This window comes from Micromesistius poutassou (genome assembly GCF_964030765.1).
Source record: "Micromesistius poutassou genome assembly, chromosome: 5".
NCBI lineage: Eukaryota > Metazoa > Chordata > Actinopteri > Gadiformes > Gadidae > Micromesistius > Micromesistius poutassou.
Genome location: NC_140275.1, coordinates 5,680,384 through 5,699,870, shown reverse-complemented (window position 1 = coordinate 5,699,870; position 19,487 = coordinate 5,680,384). Strand labels below are relative to the sequence as shown.

General features: G+C 44.3%; 22 non-coding genes across 22 annotated transcripts; all 22 read right to left on the bottom strand.

Moving 5' to 3' along the window:
• Nucleotides 1-608: 608 nt before the first annotated feature.
• AC3HAE_014033 (transfer RNA methionine (anticodon CAU)) lies at nt 609-680 on the bottom strand. The gene has a single exon. It is a non-coding gene; the product is annotated as a tRNA-Met (tRNA).
• A 722-nt stretch (nt 681-1,402) lies between these two features.
• AC3HAE_014032 (transfer RNA arginine (anticodon CCU)) lies at nt 1,403-1,475 on the bottom strand. The gene has a single exon. It is a non-coding gene; the product is annotated as a tRNA-Arg (tRNA).
• Nucleotides 1,476-2,565: 1,090 nt separating this feature from the next.
• On the bottom strand, nt 2,566-2,638 carry AC3HAE_014031 (transfer RNA arginine (anticodon CCU)). The gene has a single exon. It is a non-coding gene; the product is annotated as a tRNA-Arg (tRNA).
• A 1,090-nt stretch (nt 2,639-3,728) lies between these two features.
• AC3HAE_014029 (transfer RNA arginine (anticodon CCU)) lies at nt 3,729-3,801 on the bottom strand. Its single transcript has one exon. It is a non-coding gene; the product is annotated as a tRNA-Arg (tRNA).
• A 292-nt stretch (nt 3,802-4,093) lies between these two features.
• Nucleotides 4,094-4,165, bottom strand: AC3HAE_014028 (transfer RNA methionine (anticodon CAU)). Its single transcript has one exon. It is a non-coding gene; the product is annotated as a tRNA-Met (tRNA).
• Nucleotides 4,166-5,256: 1,091 nt separating this feature from the next.
• AC3HAE_014027 (transfer RNA methionine (anticodon CAU)) lies at nt 5,257-5,328 on the bottom strand. The gene has a single exon. It is a non-coding gene; the product is annotated as a tRNA-Met (tRNA).
• Nucleotides 5,329-6,050: 722 nt separating this feature from the next.
• On the bottom strand, nt 6,051-6,123 carry AC3HAE_014026 (transfer RNA arginine (anticodon CCU)). Its single transcript has one exon. It is a non-coding gene; the product is annotated as a tRNA-Arg (tRNA).
• A 1,090-nt stretch (nt 6,124-7,213) lies between these two features.
• AC3HAE_014024 (transfer RNA arginine (anticodon CCU)) lies at nt 7,214-7,286 on the bottom strand. The gene has a single exon. It is a non-coding gene; the product is annotated as a tRNA-Arg (tRNA).
• Nucleotides 7,287-8,372: 1,086 nt separating this feature from the next.
• Nucleotides 8,373-8,445, bottom strand: AC3HAE_014023 (transfer RNA arginine (anticodon CCU)). Its single transcript has one exon. It is a non-coding gene; the product is annotated as a tRNA-Arg (tRNA).
• Nucleotides 8,446-8,741: 296 nt separating this feature from the next.
• On the bottom strand, nt 8,742-8,813 carry AC3HAE_014022 (transfer RNA methionine (anticodon CAU)). Its single transcript has one exon. It is a non-coding gene; the product is annotated as a tRNA-Met (tRNA).
• A 1,091-nt stretch (nt 8,814-9,904) lies between these two features.
• On the bottom strand, nt 9,905-9,976 carry AC3HAE_014021 (transfer RNA methionine (anticodon CAU)). The gene has a single exon. It is a non-coding gene; the product is annotated as a tRNA-Met (tRNA).
• Nucleotides 9,977-11,067: 1,091 nt separating this feature from the next.
• AC3HAE_014020 (transfer RNA methionine (anticodon CAU)) lies at nt 11,068-11,139 on the bottom strand. The gene has a single exon. It is a non-coding gene; the product is annotated as a tRNA-Met (tRNA).
• Nucleotides 11,140-11,861: 722 nt separating this feature from the next.
• AC3HAE_014469 (transfer RNA arginine (anticodon CCU)) lies at nt 11,862-11,934 on the bottom strand. Its single transcript has one exon. It is a non-coding gene; the product is annotated as a tRNA-Arg (tRNA).
• Nucleotides 11,935-12,946: 1,012 nt separating this feature from the next.
• AC3HAE_014468 (transfer RNA methionine (anticodon CAU)) lies at nt 12,947-13,018 on the bottom strand. Its single transcript has one exon. It is a non-coding gene; the product is annotated as a tRNA-Met (tRNA).
• A 6-nt stretch (nt 13,019-13,024) lies between these two features.
• Nucleotides 13,025-13,097, bottom strand: AC3HAE_014467 (transfer RNA arginine (anticodon CCU)). Its single transcript has one exon. It is a non-coding gene; the product is annotated as a tRNA-Arg (tRNA).
• Nucleotides 13,098-13,393: 296 nt separating this feature from the next.
• On the bottom strand, nt 13,394-13,465 carry AC3HAE_014466 (transfer RNA methionine (anticodon CAU)). Its single transcript has one exon. It is a non-coding gene; the product is annotated as a tRNA-Met (tRNA).
• A 6-nt stretch (nt 13,466-13,471) lies between these two features.
• AC3HAE_014465 (transfer RNA arginine (anticodon CCU)) lies at nt 13,472-13,544 on the bottom strand. The gene has a single exon. It is a non-coding gene; the product is annotated as a tRNA-Arg (tRNA).
• A 374-nt stretch (nt 13,545-13,918) lies between these two features.
• Nucleotides 13,919-13,991, bottom strand: AC3HAE_014463 (transfer RNA arginine (anticodon CCU)). Its single transcript has one exon. It is a non-coding gene; the product is annotated as a tRNA-Arg (tRNA).
• A 1,090-nt stretch (nt 13,992-15,081) lies between these two features.
• On the bottom strand, nt 15,082-15,154 carry AC3HAE_014461 (transfer RNA arginine (anticodon CCU)). The gene has a single exon. It is a non-coding gene; the product is annotated as a tRNA-Arg (tRNA).
• Nucleotides 15,155-16,207: 1,053 nt separating this feature from the next.
• On the bottom strand, nt 16,208-16,280 carry AC3HAE_014460 (transfer RNA arginine (anticodon CCU)). The gene has a single exon. It is a non-coding gene; the product is annotated as a tRNA-Arg (tRNA).
• Nucleotides 16,281-17,345: 1,065 nt separating this feature from the next.
• On the bottom strand, nt 17,346-17,418 carry AC3HAE_014459 (transfer RNA arginine (anticodon CCU)). Its single transcript has one exon. It is a non-coding gene; the product is annotated as a tRNA-Arg (tRNA).
• A 1,090-nt stretch (nt 17,419-18,508) lies between these two features.
• On the bottom strand, nt 18,509-18,581 carry AC3HAE_014455 (transfer RNA arginine (anticodon CCU)). Its single transcript has one exon. It is a non-coding gene; the product is annotated as a tRNA-Arg (tRNA).
• Between the last annotated feature and the right edge of the window lie 906 nt (nt 18,582-19,487).

Sequence of the window (19,487 nt, the reverse complement as noted above, 5' to 3'; positions counted from 1 at the left end):
CAATCCACATTGTAATGCTTATTGTTACGCAGCTTATAGTTCCAGCATGACTTGAGAGGTGGGCACAGTGTGTGGCGCAATCCCTATGCCAGCACAGGATTCTTGATTTGGATGTCAATTGCAATTAATTTTTAGACTGAAACATTGAAAACAAATGATTCTAGCAGAGGATGGTTTCGATCCATCGACCTCTGGGTTATGGGCCCAGCACGCTTCCGCTGCGCCACTCTGCTTGAATACACCCCAGACTGGACTCGAACCCACAATCCCTGGCTTAGGAGGCCAGTGCCTTATCCATTAGGCCACTGGGGCGCACGTTATTTTCTGACATGAGATTTGAAGAAAAAATAATCAACGACCAATCAAGGTTTGAAATACATAAGGACAATGCATGTGCGTGTGTATCGTCTTTCTTCAACCCCAGTCTTACTACCAATCCCTCACTCAAATCGTCTTCCTAGCAGATATTGTCAAATACTTTTTGAGGAATATTGGACACTCATTTTCATCCCAATGTGAGACGAACTCTTTATGCTTGGTAGGGAGGGTGGGCTAGAATGACGATGGCACTCGCTTTCAATGCTTGATCCATTGTACAGCAATGATTCTAGCAGAGGATGGTTTCGAACCATCGACCTCTGGGATATGGGCCCAGCACGCTTCCGCTGCGCCACTCTGCTTTACATTCCCAACACACGGAATCTAACATCAGATTCTTGCCCTATCCTGCTTTTTATTAATACTGTAAACAACCTTTTGACTCAAATTAGTGGCTCATAGTTTCAAAAGGGAGGATATGGACCTCCAGCATAACTCTGCTTTTCATGTAAAAAATGGAGTCCAACTGCAATTCTCTGGGCCGATCCACCTGTTAAATGATTGTTTAAAAAACATTTGGACTGAAATGTGCTGCTAATGGTTTTAAGAGAAAGGCTCTGTACCTCTATCGCCAATTCTGCTGGTGCCACAATGACTTCAGACATCCAAATGAAAGTGATGTAGCCATCACTCTATCTGGAATTAACTTTGAGGGCTGATACATTATACTGCTAGCAGAGGATGGTTTCGATCCATCGACCTCTGGGTTATGGGCCCAGCACGCTTCCGCTGGGCCACTCTGCTTTGCATTTAAATAACATGGAGTCGAATTGTAAACCCTGGCTCAATCCACATTGTAATGCTTATTGTTACGCAGCTTATAGTTCCAGCATGACTTGAGAGGTGGGCACAGTGTGTGGCGCAATCCCTATGCCAGCACAGGATTCTTGATTTGGATGTCAATTGCAATTAATTTTTAGACTGAAACATTGAAAACAAATGATTCTAGCAGAGGATGGTTTCGATCCATCGACCTCTGGGTTATGGGCCCAGCACGCTTCCGCTGCGCCACTCTGCTTGAATACACCCCAGACGGGACTCGAACCCACAATCCCTGGCTTAGGAGGCCAGTGCCTTATCCATTAGGCCACTGGGGCGCACGTTATTTTCTGACATGAGATTTGAAGAAAAAATAATCAACAACCAATCAAGGTTTGAAATACATAAGGACAATGCATGTGCGTGTGTATCGTCTTTCTTCAACCCCAGTCTTACTACCAATCCCTCACTCAAATCGTCTTCCTAACAGATATTGTCAAATACTTTTTGAGGAATATTGGACACTCATTTTCATCCCAATGTGAGACGAACTCTTTATGCTTGGTAGGGAGGGTGGGCTAGAATGACGATCGCACTCGCATTCAATGCTTGATCCTTTGTACAGCAATGATTCTAGCAGAGGATGGTTTCGATCCATCGACCTCTGGGTTATGGGCCCAGCACGCTTCCGCTGCACCACTCTGCTTTACATTCCCATCACACGGAATCTAACATCAGATTCTTGCCCTATCCTGCTTTTTATTAATACTGTAAACAACCTTTTGACTCAAATTAGTGGCTCATAGTTTCAAAAGGGAGGATATGGACCTCCAGCATAACTCTGCTTTTCATGTAAAAAATGGAGTCCAACTGCAATTCTCTGGGCCGATCCACCTGTTAAATGATTGTTTAAAAAACATTTGGACTGAAATGTGCTGCTAATGGTTTTAAGAGAAAGGCTCTGTACCTCTATCGCCAATTCTGCTGGTGCCACAATGACTTCAGACATCCAAATGAAAGTGATGTAGCCATCACTCTATCTGGAATTAACTTTGAGGCCTGATACATTATACTGCTAGCAGAGGATGGTTTCGATCCATCGACCTCTGGGTTATGGGCCCAGCACGCTTCCGCTGCGCCACTCTGCTTTGCATTTAAATAACATGGAGTCAAATTGTAAACCCTGGCTCAATCCACATTGTAATGCTTATTGTAACGCAGCTTATAGTTTCAGCATGACTTGAGAGGTGGGCACAGTGTGTGGCGCAATCCCTATGCCAGCACAGGATTCTTGATTTGGATGTCAATTGCAATTAATTTTTAGACTGAAACATTGAAAACATATGATTCTAGCAGAGGATGGTTTCGATCCATCGACCTCTGGGTTATGGGCCCAGCACGCTTCCGCTGCGCCACTCTGCTTGAATACACCCCAGACGGGACTCGAACCCACAATCCCTGGCTTAGGAGGCCAGTGCCTTATCCATTAGGCCACTGGGGCGCACGTTATTTTCTGACATGAGATTTGAAGAAAAAATAATCAACGACCAATCAAGGTTTGAAATACATAAGGACAATGCATGTGCGTGTGTATCGTCTTTCTTCAACCCCAGTCTTACTACCAATCCCTCACTCAAATCGTCTTCCTAACAGATATTGTCAAATACTTTTTGAGGAATATTGGACACTCATTTTCATCCCAATGTGAGACGAACTCTTTATGCTTGGTAGGGAGGGTGGGCTAGAATGACGATGGCACTCGCATTCAATGCTTGATCCTTTGTACAGCAATGATTCTAGCAGAGGATGGTTTCGATCCATCGACCTCTGGGTTATGGGCCCAGCACGCTTCCGCTGCGCCACTCTGCTTTACATTCCCAACACACGGAATCTAACATCAGATTCTTGCCCTATCCTGCTTTTTATTAATACTGTAAACAACCTTTTGACTCAAATTAGTGGCTCATAGTTTCAAAAGGGAGGATATGGACCTCCAGCATAACTCTGCTTTTCATGTAAAAAATGGAGTCCAACTGCAATTCTCTGGGCCGATCCACCTGTTAAATGATTGTTTAAAAAACATTTGGACTGAAATGTGCTGCTAATGGTTTTAAGAGAAAGGCTCTGTACCTCTATCGCCAATTCTGCTGGTGCCACAATGACTTCAGACATCCAAATGAAAGTGATGTAGCCATCACTCTATCTGGAATTAACTTTGAGGCCTGATACATTATACTGCTAGCAGAGGATGGTTTCGATCCATCGACCTCTGGGTTATGGGCCCAGCACGCTTCCGCTGCGCCACTCTGCTTTGCATTTAAATAACATGGAGTCAAATTGTAAACCCTGGCTCAATCCACATTGTAATGCTTATTGTAACGCAGCTTATAGTTCCAGCATGACTTGAGAGGTGGGCACAGTGTGTGGCGCAATCCCTATGCCAGCACAGGATTCTTGATTTGGATGTCAATTGCAATTAATTTTTAGACTGAAACATTGAAAACATATGATTCTAGCAGAGGATGGTTTCGATCCATCGACCTCTGGGTTATGGGCCCAGCACGCTTCCGCTGCGCCACTCTGCTTGAATACACCCCAGACGGGACTCGAACCCACAATCCCTGGCTTAGGAGGCCAGTGCCTTATCCATTAGGCCACTGGGGCGCACGTTATTTTCTGACATGAGATTTGAAGAAAAAATAATCAACGACCAATCAAGGTTTGAAATACATAAGGACAATGCATGTGCGTGTGTATCGTCTTTCTTTAACCCCAGTCTTACTACCAATCCCTCACATCGTCTTCATAACAGATATTGTCAAATACTTTTTGAGGAATATTGGACACTCATTTTCATCCCAATGTGAGACGAACTCTTTATGCTTGGTAGGGAGGGTGGGCTAGAATGACGATGGCACTCGCTTTCAATGCTTGATCCTTTGTACAGCAATGATTCTAGCAGAGGATGGTTTCGAACCATCGACCTCTGGGATATGGGCCCAGCACGCTTCCGCTGCGCCACTCTGCTTTACATTCCCAACACACGGAATCTAACATCAGATTCTTGCCCTATCCTGCTTTTTATTAATACTGTAAACAACCTTTTGACTCAAATTAGTGGCTCATAGTTTCAAAAGGGAGGATATGGACCTCCAGCATAACTCTGCTTTTCATGTAAAAAATGGAGTCCAACTGCAATTCTCTGGGCCGATCCACCTGTTAAATGATTGTTTAAAAAACATTTGGACTGAAATGTGCTGCTAATGGTTTTAAGAGAAAGGCTCTGTACCTCTATCGCCAATTCTGCTGGTGCCACAATGACTTCAGACATCCAAATGAAAGTGATGTAGCCATCACTCTATCTGGAATTAACTTTGAGGGCTGATACATTATACTGCTAGCAGAGGATGGTTTCGATCCATCGACCTCTGGGTTATGGGCCCAGCACGCTTCCGCTAGGCCACTCTGCTTTGCATTTAAATAACATGGAGTCGAATTGTAAACCCTGGCTCAATCCACATTGTAATGCTTATTGTTACGCAGCTTATAGTTCCAGCATGACTTGAGAGGTGGGCACAGTGTGTGGCGCAATCCCTATGCCAGCACAGGATTCTTGATTTGGATGTCAATTGCAATTAATTTTTAGACTGAAACATTGAAAACAAATGATTCTAGCAGAGGATGGTTTCGATCCATCGACCTCTGGGTTATGGGCCCAGCACGCTTCCGCTGCGCCACTCTGCTTGAATACACCCCAGACTGGACTCGAACCCACAATCCCTGGCTTAGGAGGCCAGTGCCTTATCCATTAGGCCACTGGGGCGCACGTTATTTTCTGACATGAGATTTGAAGAAAAAATAATCAACGACCAATCAAGGTTTGAAATACATAAGGACAATGCATGTGCGTGTGTATCGTCTTTCTTCAACCCCAGTCTTACTACCAATCCCTCACTCAAATCGTCTTCCTAGCAGATATTGTCAAATACTTTTTGAGGAATATTGGACACTCATTTTCATCCCAATGTGAGACGAACTCTTTATGCTTGGTAGGGAGGGTGGGCTAGAATGACGATGGCACTCGCTTTCAATGCTTGATCCATTGTACAGCAATGATTCTAGCAGAGGATGGTTTCGAACCATCGACCTCTGGGATATGGGCCCAGCACGCTTCCGCTGCGCCACTCTGCTTTACATTCCCAACACACGGAATCTAACATCAGATTCTTGCCCTATCCTGCTTTTTATTAATACTGTAAACAACCTTTTGACTCAAATTAGTGGCTCATAGTTTCAAAAGGGAGGATATGGACCTCCAGCATAACTCTGCTTTTCATGTAAAAAATGGAGTCCAACTGCAATTCTCTGGGCCGATCCACCTGTTAAATGATTGTTTAAAAAACATTTGGACTGAAATGTGCTGCTAATGGTTTTAAGAGAAAGGCTCTGTACCTCTATCGCCAATTCTGCTGGTGCCACAATGACTTCAGACATCCAAATGAAAGTGATGTAGCCATCACTCTATCTGGAATTAACTTTGAGGGCTGATACATTATACTGCTAGCAGAGGATGGTTTCGATCCATCGACCTCTGGGTTATGGGCCCAGCACGCTTCCGCTGGGCCACTCTGCTTTGCATTTAAATAACATGGAGTCGAATTGTAAACCCTGGCTCAATCCACATTGTAATGCTTATTGTTACGCAGCTTATAGTTCCAGCATGACTTGAGAGGTGGGCACAGTGTGTGGCGCAATCCCTATGCCAGCACAGGATTCTTGATTTGGATGTCAATTGCAATTAATTTTTAGACTGAAACATTGAAAACAAATGATTCTAGCAGAGGATGGTTTCGATCCATCGACCTCTGGGTTATGGGCCCAGCACGCTTCCGCTGCGCCACTCTGCTTGAATACACCCCAGACGGGACTCGAACCCACAATCCCTGGCTTAGGAGGCCAGTGCCTTATCCATTAGGCCACTGGGGCGCACGTTATTTTCTGACATGAGATTTGAAGAAAAAATAATCAACAACCAATCAAGGTTTGAAATACATAAGGACAATGCATGTGCGTGTGTATCGTCTTTCTTCAACCCCAGTCTTACTACCAATCCCTCACTCAAATCGTCTTCCTAACAGATATTGTCAAATACTTTTTGAGGAATATTGGACACTCATTTTCATCCCAATGTGAGACGAACTCTTTATGCTTGGTAGGGAGGGTGGGCTAGAATGACGATCGCACTCGCATTCAATGCTTGATCCTTTGTACAGCAATGATTCTAGCAGAGGATGGTTTCGATCCATCGACCTCTGGGTTATGGGCCCAGCACGCTTCCGCTGCACCACTCTGCTTTACATTCCCATCACACGGAATCTAACATCAGATTCTTGCCCTATCCTGCTTTTTATTAATACTGTAAACAACCTTTTGACTCAAATTAGTGGCTCATAGTTTCAAAAGGGAGGATATGGACCTCCAGCATAACTCTGCTTTTCATGTAAAAAATGGAGTCCAACTGCAATTCTCTGGGCCGATCCACCTGTTAAATGATTGTTTAAAAAACATTTGGACTGAAATGTGCTGCTAATGGTTTTAAGAGAAAGGCTCTGTACCTCTATCGCCAATTCTGCTGGTGCCACAATGACTTCAGACATCCAAATGAAAGTGATGTAGCCATCACTCTATCTGGAATTAACTTTGAGGCCTGATACATTATACTGCTAGCAGAGGATGGTTTCGATCCATCGACCTCTGGGTTATGGGCCCAGCACGCTTCCGCTGCGCCACTCTGCTTTGCATTTAAATAACATGGAGTCAAATTGTAAACCCTGGCTCAATCCACATTGTAATGCTTATTGTAACGCAGCTTATAGTTCCAGCATGACTTGAGAGGTGGGCACAGTGTGTGGCGCAATCCCTATGCCAGCACAGGATTCTTGATTTGGATGTCAATTGCAATTAATTTTTAGACTGAAACATTGAAAACATATGATTCTAGCAGAGGATGGTTTCGATCCATCGACCTCTGGGTTATGGGCCCAGCACGCTTCCGCTGCGCCACTCTGCTTGAATACACCCCAGACGGGACTCGAACCCACAATCCCTGGCTTAGGAGGCCAGTGCCTTATCCATTAGGCCACTGGGGCGCACGTTATTTTCTGACATGAGATTTGAAGAAAAAATAATCAACGACCAATCAAGGTTTGAAATACATAAGGACAATGCATGTGCGTGTGTATCGTCTTTCTTTAACCCCAGTCTTACTACCAATCCCTCACATCGTCTTCATAACAGATATTGTCAAATACTTTTTGAGGAATATTGGACACTCATTTTCATCCCAATGTGAGACAAACTCTTTATGCTTGGTAGGGAGGGTGGGCTAGAATGACGATGGCACTCGCATTCAATGCTTGATCCTTTGTACAGCAATGATTCTAGCAGAGGATGGTTTCGATCCATCGACCTCTGGGTTATGGGCCCAGCACGCTTCCGCTGCGCCACTCTGCTTTACATTCCCAACACACGGAATCTAACATCAGATTCTTGCCCTATCCTGCTTTTTATTAATACTGTAAACAACCTTTTGACTCAAATTAGTGGCTCATAGTTTCAAAAGGGAGGATATGGACCTCCAGCATAACTCTGCTTTTCATGTAAAAAATGGAGTCCAACTGCAATTCTCTGGGCCGATCCACCTGTTAAATGATTGTTTAAAAAACATTTGGACTGAAATGTGCTGCTAATGGTTTTATGAGAAAGGCTCTGTACCTCTATCGCCAATTCTGCTGGTGCCACAATGACTTCAGACATCCAAATGAAAGTGATGTAGCCATCACTCTATCTGGAATTAACTTTGAGGGCTGATACATTATACTGCTAGCAGAGGATGGTTTCGATCCATCGACCTCTGGGTTATGGGCCCAGCACGCTTCCGCTGCGCCACTCTGCTTTGCATTTAAATAACATGGAGTCAAATTGTAAACCCTGGCTCAATCCACATTGTAATGCTTATTGTTACGCAGCTTATAGTTCCAGCATGACTTGAGAGGTGGGCACAGTGTGTGGCGCAATCCCTATGCCAGCACAGGATTCTTGATTTGGATGTCAATTGCAATTAATTTTTAGACTGAAACATTGAAAACATATGATTCTAGCAGAGGATGGTTTCGATCCATCGACCTCTGGGTTATGGGCCCAGCACGCTTCCGCTGCGCCACTCTGCTTGAATACACCCCAGACGGGACTCGAACCCACAATCCCTGGCTTAGGAGGCCAGTGCCTTATCCATTAGGCCACTGGGGCGCACGTTATTTTCTGACATGAGATTTGAAGAAAAAATAATCAACGACCAATCAAGGTTTGAAATACATAAGGACAATGCATGTGCGTGTGTATCTTCTTTCTTCAACCCCAGTCTTACTACCAATCCCTCACTCAAATCGTCTTCCTAACAGATATTGTCAAATACTTTTTGAGGAATATTGGACACTCATTTTCATCCCAATGTGAGACGAACTCTTTATGCTTGGTAGGGAGGGTGGGCTAGAATGACGATGGCACTCGCTTTCAATGCTTGATCCTTTGTACAGCAATGATTCTAGCAGAGGATGGTTTCGATCCATCGACCTCTGGGTTATGGGCCCAGCACGCTTCCACTGCGCCACTCTGCTTTACATTCCCAACACACGGAATCTAACATCAGATTCTTGCCCTATCCTGCTTTTTATTAATACTGTAAACAACCTTTTGACTCAAATTAGTGGCTCATAGTTTCAAAAGGGAGGATATGGACCTCCAGCATAACTCTGCTTTTCATGTAAAAAATGGAGTCCAACTGCAATTCTCTGGGCCGATCCACCTGTTAAATGATTGTTTAAAAAACATTTGGACTGAAATGTGCTGCTAATGGTTTTAAGAGAAAGGCTCTGTACCTCTATCGCCAATTCTGCTGGTGCCACAATGACTTCAGACATCCAAATGAAAGTGATGTAGCCATCACTCTATCTGGAATTAACTTTGAGGCCTGATACATTATACTGCTAGCAGAGGATGGTTTCGATCCATCGACCTCTGGGTTATGGGCCCAGCACGCTTCCGCTGCGCCACTCTGCTTTGCATTTAAATAACATGGAGTCAAATTGTAAACCCTGGCTCAATCCACATTGTAATGCTTATTGTTACGCAGCTTATAGTTCCAGCATGACTTGAGAGGTGGGCACAGTGTGTGGCGCAATCCCTATGCCAGCACAGGATTCTTGATTTGGATGTCAATTGCAATTAATTTTTAGACTGAAACATTGAAAACATATGATTCTAGCAGAGGATGGTTTCGATCCATCGACCTCTGGGTTATGGGCCCAGCACGCTTCCGCTGCGCCACTCTGCTTGAATACACCCCAGACTGGACTCGAACCCACAATCCCTGGCTTAGGAGGCCAGTGCCTTATCCATTAGGCCACTGGGGCGCACGTTATTTTCTGACATGAGATTTGAAGAAAAAATAATCAACGACCAATCAAGGTTTGAAATACATAAGGACAATGCATGTGCGTGTGTATCGTCTTTCTTCAACCCCAGTCTTACTACCAATCCCTCACTCAAATCGTCTTCCTAGCAGATATTGTCAAATACTTTTTGAGGAATATTGGACACTCATTTTCATCCCAATGTGAGACGAACTCTTTATGCTTGGTAGGGAGGGTGGGCTAGAATGACGATGGCACTCGCTTTCAATGCTTGATCCATTGTACAGCAATGATTCTAGCAGAGGATGGTTTCGAACCATCGACCTCTGGGATATGGGCCCAGCACGCTTCCGCTGCGCCACTCTGCTTTACATTCCCAACACACGGAATCTAACATCAGATTCTTGCCCTATCCTGCTTTTTATTAATACTGTAAACAACCTTTTGACTCAAATTAGTGGCTCATAGTTTCAAAAGGGAGGATATGGACCTCCAGCATAACTCTGCTTTTCATGTAAAAAATGGAGTCCAACTGCAATTCTCTGGGCCGATCCACCTGTTAAATGATTGTTTAAAAAACATTTGGACTGAAATGTGCTGCTAATGGTTTTAAGAGAAAGGCTCTGTACCTCTATCGCCAATTCTGCTGGTGCCACAATGACTTCAGACATCCAAATGAAAGTGATGTAGCCATCACTCTATCTGGAATTAACTTTGAGGGCTGATACATTATACTGCTAGCAGAGGATGGTTTCGATCCATCGACCTCTGGGTTATGGGCCCAGCACGCTTCCGCTGGGCCACTCTGCTTTGCATTTAAATAACATGGAGTCGAATTGTAAACCCTGGCTCAATCCACATTGTAATGCTTATTGTTACGCAGCTTATAGTTCCAGCATGACTTGAGAGGTGGGCACAGTGTGTGGCGCAATCCCTATGCCAGCACAGGATTCTTGATTTGGATGTCAATTGCAATTAATTTTTAGACTGAAACATTGAAAACAAATGATTCTAGCAGAGGATGGTTTCGATCCATCGACCTCTGGGTTATGGGCCCAGCACGCTTCCGCTGCGCCACTCTGCTTGAATACACCCCAGACTGGACTCGAACCCACAATCCCTGGCTTAGGAGGCCAGTGCCTTATCCATTAGGCCACTGGGGCGCACGTTATTTTCTGACATGAGATTTGAAGAAAAAATAATCAACGACCAATCAAGGTTTGAAATACATAAGGACAATGCATGTGCGTGTGTATCGTCTTTCTTCAACCCCAGTCTTACTACCAATCCCTCACTCAAATCGTCTTCCTAGCAGATATTGTCAAATACTTTTTGAGGAATATTGGACACTCATTTTCATCCCAATGTGAGACGAACTCTTTATGCTTGGTAGGGAGGGTGGGCTAGAATGACGATGGCACTCGCTTTCAATGCTTGATCCATTGTACAGCAATGATTCTAGCAGAGGATGGTTTCGAACCATCGACCTCTGGGATATGGGCCCAGCACGCTTCCGCTGCGCCACTCTGCTTTACATTCCCAACACACGGAATCTAACATCAGATTCTTGCCCTATCCTGCTTTTTATTAATACTGTAAACAACCTTTTGACTCAAATTAGTGGCTCATAGTTTCAAAAGGGAGGATATGGACCTCCAGCATAACTCTGCTTTTCATGTAAAAAATGGAGTCCAACTGCAATTCTCTGGGCCGATCCACCTGTTAAATGATTGTTTAAAAAACATTTGGACTGAAATGTGCTGCTAATGGTTTTAAGAGAAAGGCTCTGTACCTCTATCGCCAATTCTGCTGGTGCCACAATGACTTCAGACATCCAAATGAAAGTGATGTAGCCATCACTCTATCTGGAATTAACTTTGAGGGCTGATACATTATACTGCTAGCAGAGGATGGTTTCGATCCATCGACCTCTGGGTTATGGGCCCAGCACGCTTCCGCTGGGCCACTCTGCTTTGCATTTAAATAACATGGAGTCGAATTGTAAACCCTGGCTCAATCCACATTGTAATGCTTATTGTTACGCAGCTTATAGTTCCAGCATGACTTGAGAGGTGGGCACAGTGTGTGGCGCAATCCCTATGCCAGCACAGGATTCTTGATTTGGATGTCAATTGCAATTAATTTTTAGACTGAAACATTGAAAACAAATGATTCTAGCAGAGGATGGTTTCGATCCATCGACCTCTGGGTTATGGGCCCAGCACGCTTCCGCTGCGCCACTCTGCTTGAATACACCCCAGACGGGACTCGAACCCACAATCCCTGGCTTAGGAGGCCAGTGCCTTATCCATTAGGCCACTGGGGCGCACGTTATTTTCTGACATGAGATTTGAAGAAAAAATAATCAACAACCAATCAAGGTTTGAAATACATAAGGACAATGCATGTGCGTGTGTATCGTCTTTCTTCAACCCCAGTCTTACTACCAATCCCTCACTCAAATCGTCTTCCTAACAGATATTGTCAAATACTTTTTGAGGAATATTGGACACTCATTTTCATCCCAATGTGAGACGAACTCTTTATGCTTGGTAGGGAGGGTGGGCTAGAATGACGATCGCACTCGCATTCAATGCTTGATCCTTTGTACAGCAATGATTCTAGCAGAGGATGGTTTCGATCCATCGACCTCTGGGTTATGGGCCCAGCACGCTTCCGCTGCACCACTCTGCTTTACATTCCCATCACACGGAATCTAACATCAGATTCTTGCCCTATCCTGCTTTTTATTAATACTGTAAACAACCTTTTGACTCAAATTAGTGGCTCATAGTTTCAAAAGGGAGGATATGGACCTCCAGCATAACTCTGCTTTTCATGTAAAAAATGGAGTCCAACTGCAATTCTCTGGGCCGATCCACCTGTTAAATGATTGTTTAAAAAACATTTGGACTGAAATGTGCTGCTAATGGTTTTAAGAGAAAGGCTCTGTACCTCTATCGCCAATTCTGCTGGTGCCACAATGACTTCAGACATCCAAATGAAAGTGATGTAGCCATCACTCTATCTGGAATTAACTTTGAGGCCTGATACATTATACTGCTAGCAGAGGATGGTTTCGATCCATCGACCTCTGGGTTATGGGCCCAGCACGCTTCCGCTGCGCCACTCTGCTTTGCATTTAAATAACATGGAGTCAAATTGTAAACCCTGGCTCAATCCACATTGTAATGCTTATTGTTACGCAGCTTATAGTTCCAGCATGACTTGAGAGGTGGGCACAGTGTGTGGCGCAATCCCTATGCCAGCACAGGATTCTTGATTTGGATGTCAATTGCAATTAATTTTTAGACTGAAACATTGAAAACATATGATTCTAGCAGAGGATGGTTTCGATCCATCGACCTCTGGGTTATGGGCCCAGCACGCTACCGCTGCGCCACTCTGCTTGAATACACCCCAGACGGGACTCGAACCCACAATCCCTGGCTTAGGAGGCCAGTGCCTTATCCATTAGGCCACTGGGGCGCACGTTATTTTCTGACATGAGATTTGAAGAAAAAATAATCAACGACCAATCAAGGTTTGAAATACATAAGGACAATGCATGTGCGTGTGTATCGTCTTTCTTCAACCCCAGTCTTACTACCAATCCCTCACTCAAATCGTCTTCCTAACAGATATTGTCAAATACTTTTTGAGGATTATTGGACACTCATTTTCATCCCAATGTGAGACGAACTCTTTATGCTTGGTAGGGAGGGTGGGCTAGAATGACGATGGCACTCGCATTCAATGCTTGATCCTTTGTACAGCAATGATTCTAGCAGAGGATGGTTTCGATCCATCGACCTCTGGGTTATGGGCCCAGCACGCTACCGCTGCGCCACTCTGCTTGAATACACCCCAGACGGGACTCTAACCCACAATCCCTGGCTTAGGAGGCCAGTGCCTTATCCATTAGGCCACTGGGGCGCACGTTATTTTCTGACATGAGATTTGAAGAAAAAATAATCAACGACCAATCAAGGTTTGAAATACATAAGGACAATGCATGTGCGTGTGTATCGTCTTTCTTCAACCCCAGTCTTACTACCAATCCCTCACTCAAATCGTCTTCCTAACAGATATTGTCAAATACTTTTTGAGGATTATTGGACACTCATTTTCATCCCAATGTGAGACGAACTCTTTATGCTTGGTAGGGAGGGTGGGCTAGAATGACGATGGCACTCGCATTCAATGCTTGATCCTTTGTACAGCAATGATTCTAGCAGAGGATGGTTTCGATCCATCGACCTCTGGGTTATGGGCCCAGCACGCTTCCGCTGCGCCACTCTGCTTGAATACACCCCAGACGGGACTCGAACCCACAATCCCTGGCTTAGGAGGCCAGTGCCTTATCCATTAGGCCACTGGGGCGCACGTTATTTTCTGACATGAGATTTGAAGAAAAAATAATCAACGACCAATCAAGGTTTGAAATACATAAGGACAATGCATGTGCGTGTGTATCGTCTTTCTTCAACCCCAGTCTTACTACCAATCCCTCACTCAAATCGTCTTCCTAACAGATATTGTCAAATACTTTTTGAGGATTATTGGACACTCATTTTCATCCCAATGTGAGACGAACTCTTTATGCTTGGTAGGGAGGGTGGGCTAGAATGACGATGGCACTCGCTTTCAATGCTTGATCCTTTGTACAGCAATGATTCTAGCAGAGGATAGTTTCGATCAATGAACCTCTGGGTTATGGGCCCAGCACGCTTCCGCTGCGCCACTCTGCTTTACATTCCCAACACACGGAATCTACCATCAGATTCTTGCCCTATCCTGCTTTTTATTAATACTGTAAACAACCTTTTGACTCAAATTAGTGGCTCATAGTTTCAAAAGGGAGGATATGGACCTCCAGCATAACTCTGCTTTTCATGTAAAAAATGGAGTCCAACTGCAATTCTCTGGGCCGATCCACCTGTTAAATGATTGTTTAAAAAACATTTGGACTGAAATGTGCTGCTAATGGTTTTAAGAGAAAGGCTCTGTACCTCTATCTCCAATTCTGCTGGTGCCACAATGACTTCAGACATCCACATGAAAGTGATGTAGCCATCACTCTATCTGGAATTAACTTTGAGGGCTGATACATTATACTGCTAGGAGAGGATGGTTTCGATCCATCGACCTCTGGGTTATGGGCCCAGCACGCTTCCGCTGCGCCACTCTGCTTTGCATTTAAATAACATGGAGTCAAATTGTAAACCCTGGCTCAATCCACATTGTAATGCTTATTGTTACGCAGCTTATAGTTCCAGCATGACTTGAGAGGTGGGCACAGTGTGTGGCGCAATCCCTATGCCAGCACAGGATTCTTGATTTGGATGTCAATTGCAATTAATTTTTAGACTGAAACATTGAAAACATATGATTCTAGCAGAGGATGGTTTCGATCCATCGACCTCTGGGTTATGGGCCCAGCACGCTTCCGCTGCGCCACTCTGCTTGAATACACCCCAGACGGGACTCGAACCCACAATCCCTAGCTTAGGAGGCCAGTGCCTTATCCATTAGGCCACTGGGGCGCACGTTATTTTCTGACATGAGATTTGAAGAAAAAATAATCAACGACCAATCAAGGTTTGAAATACATAAGGACAATGCATGTGTGTGTGTATCGTCTTTCTTCAACCCCAGTCTTACTACCAATCCCTCACTCAAATCGTCTTCCTAACAGATATTGTCAAATACTTTTTGAGGAATGTGAGACGAACGCTTTATGCTTGGTAGGGAGGGTGGGCTAGAATGACGATGGCACTCGCTTTCAATGCTTGATCCTTTGTACAGCAATGATTCTAGCAGAGGATGGTTTCGATCCATCGACCTCTGGGTTATGGGCCCAGCACGCTTCCGCTGCGCCACTCTGCTTTACATTCCCAACACACGGAATCTACCATCAGATTCTTGCCCTATCCTGCTTTTTATTAATACTGTAAACAACCTTTTGACTCAAATTAGTGGCTCATAGTTTCAAAAGGGAGGATATGGACCTCCAGCATAACTCTGCTTTTCATGTAAAAAATGGAGTCCAACTGCAATTCTCTGGGCCGATCCACCTGTTAAATGATTGTTTAAAAAACATTTGGACTGAAATGTGCTGCTAATGGTTTTAAGAGAATGGCTCTGTACCTATATCTCCAATTCTGCTGGTGCCACAATGACTTCAGACATCCACATGAAAGTGATGTAGCCATCACTATATCTGGAATTAACTTTGAGGCCTGATACATTATACTGCTAGCAGAGCATGGTTTCGATCCATCGACCTCTGGGTTATGGGCCCAGCACGCTTCCGCTGCTCCACTCTGCTTTGCATTTAAAGAACATGGAGTCAAATTGTAAACCCTGGCTCAATCCACATTGTAATGCTTATTGTAACTCAGCTTATAGTTCCAGCATGACTTGAGAGGTGGGAACAGTCCCTATGCCAGCACAGGATTCTTGATTTGGATGTCAATTGCAATTAATTTTTAGACTGAAACATTGAAAACATATGATTCTAGCAGAGGATGGTTTTGATCCATCGACCTCTGGGTTATGGGCCCAGCACGCTTCCGCTGCGCCACTCTGCTTGAATTCACCCCAGACGGGACTCGAACCCACAATCCCTGGCTTAGGAGGCCAGTGCCTTATCCATTAGGCCACTGGGGCGCACGTTATTTTCTGACATGAGATTTGAAGAAAAAATAATCAACGACCAATCAAGGTTTGAAATACATAAGGACAATGAATGTGCGTGTGTACCGTCTTTCTTCAACCCCAGTCTTACTACCAATCCCTCACTCAAATCGTCTTCCTAACAGATATTGTCAAATACTTTTTGAGGAATGTGAGACGAACGCTTTATGCTTGGTAGGGAGGGTGGGCTAGAATGACGATGGCACTCGCTTTCAATGCTTGATCCTTTGTACAGCAATGATTCTAGCAGAGGATGGTTTCGATCCATCGACCTCTGGGTTATGGGCCCAGCACGCTTCCGCTGCGCCACTCTGCTTTACATTCCCAACACACGGAATCTACCATCAGATTCTTGCCCTATCCTGCTTTTTATTAATACTGTAAACAACCTTTTGACTCAAATTAGTGGCTCATAGTTTCAAAAGGGAGGATATGGACCTCCAGCATGACTCTGCTTTTCATGTAAAAAATGGAGTCCAACTGCAATTCTCTGGGCCGATCCACCTGTTAAATGATTGTTTAAAAAACATTTGGACTGAAATGTGCTGCTAATGGTTTTAAGAGAATGGCTCTGTACCTATATCTCCAATTCTGCTGGTGCCACAATGACTTCAGACATCCACATGAAAGTGATGTAGCCATCACTATATCTGGAATTAACTTTGAGGCCTGATACATTATACTGCTAGCAGAGCATGGTTTCGATCCATCGACCTCTGGGTTATGGGCCCAGCACGCTTCCGCTGCTCCACTCTGCTTTGCATTTAAAGAACATGGAGTCAAATTGTAAACCCTGGCTCAATCCACATTGTAATGCTTATTGTAACTCAGCTTATAGTTCCAGCATGACTTGAGAGGTGGGCACAGTGTGTGGCGCAATCCCTATGCCAGCACAGGATTCTTGATTTGGATGTCAATTGCAATTAATTTTTAGACTGAAACATTGAAAACATATGATTCTAGCAGAGGATGATTTTGATCCATCGACCTCTGGGTTATGGGCCCAGCACGCTTCCGCTGCGCCACTCTGCTTGAATTCACCCCAGACGGGACTCGAACCCACAATCCCTGGCTTAGGAGGCCAGTGCCTTATCCATTAGGCCACTGGGGCGCACGTTATTTTCTGACATGAGATTTGAAGAAAAAATAATCAACGACCAATCAAGGTTTGAAATACATAAGGACAATGCATGTGCGTGTGTATCGTCTTTCTTCAACCCCAGTCTTACTACCAATCCCTCATTCAAATCATCTTCCTAAGAGATATTGTCAAATACTTTTTGAGGAATATTGGACACTCATTTTCATCCCAATGTGAGACGAACTCTTTATGCTTGGTAGGGAGGGTGGGCTAGAATGACGATGGCACTCGCTTTCAATGCTTGATCCTTTGTACAGCAATGATTCTAGCAGAGTATGGTTTCGATCCATCGACCTCTGGGTTATGGGCCCAGCACGCTTCCGCTGCGCCACTCTGCTTTACATTCCCAACACACGGAATCTAACATCAGATTCTTGCCCTATCCTGCTTTTTATTAATACTGTAAACAACCTTTTGACTCAAATTAGTGGCTCATAGTTTCAAAAGGGAGGATATGGACCTCCAGCATAACTCTGCTTTTCATGTAAAAAATGGAGTCCAACTGCAATTCTCTGGGCCGATCCACCTGTTAAATGATTGTTTAAAAAACATTTGGACTGAAATGTGCTGCTAATGGTTTTAAGAGAAAGGCTCTGTACCTCTATCGCCAATTCTGCTGGTGCCACAATGACTTCAGACATCCAAATGAAAGTGATGTAGCCATCACTCTATCTGGAATTAACTTTGAGGGCTGATACATTATACTGCTAGCAGAGGATGGTTTCGATCCATCGACCTCTGGGTTATGGGCCCAGCACGCTTCCGCTGCGCCACTCTGCTTTGCATTTAAATCACATGGAGTCAAATTGTAAACCCTGGCTCAATCCACATTGTAATGCTTATTGTAACACAGCTTATAGTTCCAGCATGACTTGAGAGGTGGGCACAGTGTGTGGCGCAATCCCTATGCCAGCACAGGATTCTTGATTTGGATGTCAATTGCAATTAATTTTTAGACTGAAACATTGAAAACATATGATTCTAGCAGAGGATGGTTTCGATCCATCAACCTCTGGGTTATGAGCCCAGCACGGTTCCGCTGCGCCACTCTGCTTGAATGCACCCCAGACGGGACTCGAACCCACAATCCCTGGCTTAGGAGGCCAGTGCCTTATCCATTAGGCCACTGGGGCGCACGTTATTTTCTGACATGAGATTTGAAGAAAAAATAATCAACGACCAATCAAGGTTTGAAATACATAAGGACAATGCATGTGTATCGTCTTTCTTCAACCCCAGTCTTACTACCAATCCCTCATTCAAATCGTCTTCCTAAGAGATATTGTCAAATAATTTTTGAGGAATATTGGACACTCATTTTCATCCCAATGTGAGACGAACTCTTTATGCTTGGTAGGGAGGGTGGGGTAGAATGACGATGGCACTCGCTTTCAATGCTTGATCCTTTGTACAGCAATGATTCTAGCAGAGGATGGTTTCGATCAATCAACCTCTGGGTTATGGGCCCAGCACGCTTCCGCTGCGCCACTCTGCTTTACATTCCCAACACACGGAATCTAACATCAGATTCTTGCCCTATCCTGCTTTTTATTAATACTGTAAACAACCTTTTGACTCAAATTAGTGGCTCATAGTTTCAAAAGGGAGGATATGGACCTCCAGCATAACTCTGCTTTTCATGTAAAAAATGGAGTCCAACTGCAATTCTCTGGGCCGAACCACCTGTTAAATGATTGTTTAAAAAACATTTGGACTGAAATGTGCTGCTAATGGTTTTAAGAGAAAGGCTCTGTACCTCTATCGCCAATTCTGCTGGTGCCACATGAAATGAATGAAAGTGAAAGTGATGTAGCCATCACTCTATCTGGAATTAACTTTGAGGGCTGATACATTATACTGCTAGCAGAGGATGGTTTCGATCCATCGACCTCTGGGTTATGGGCCCAGCACGCTTCCGCTGCGCCACTCTGCTTTGCATTTAAATAACATGGAGTCAAATTGTAAACCCTGGCTCAATCCACATTGTAATGCTTATTGTAACGCAGCTTATAGTTCCAGCATGACTTGAGAGGTGGGCA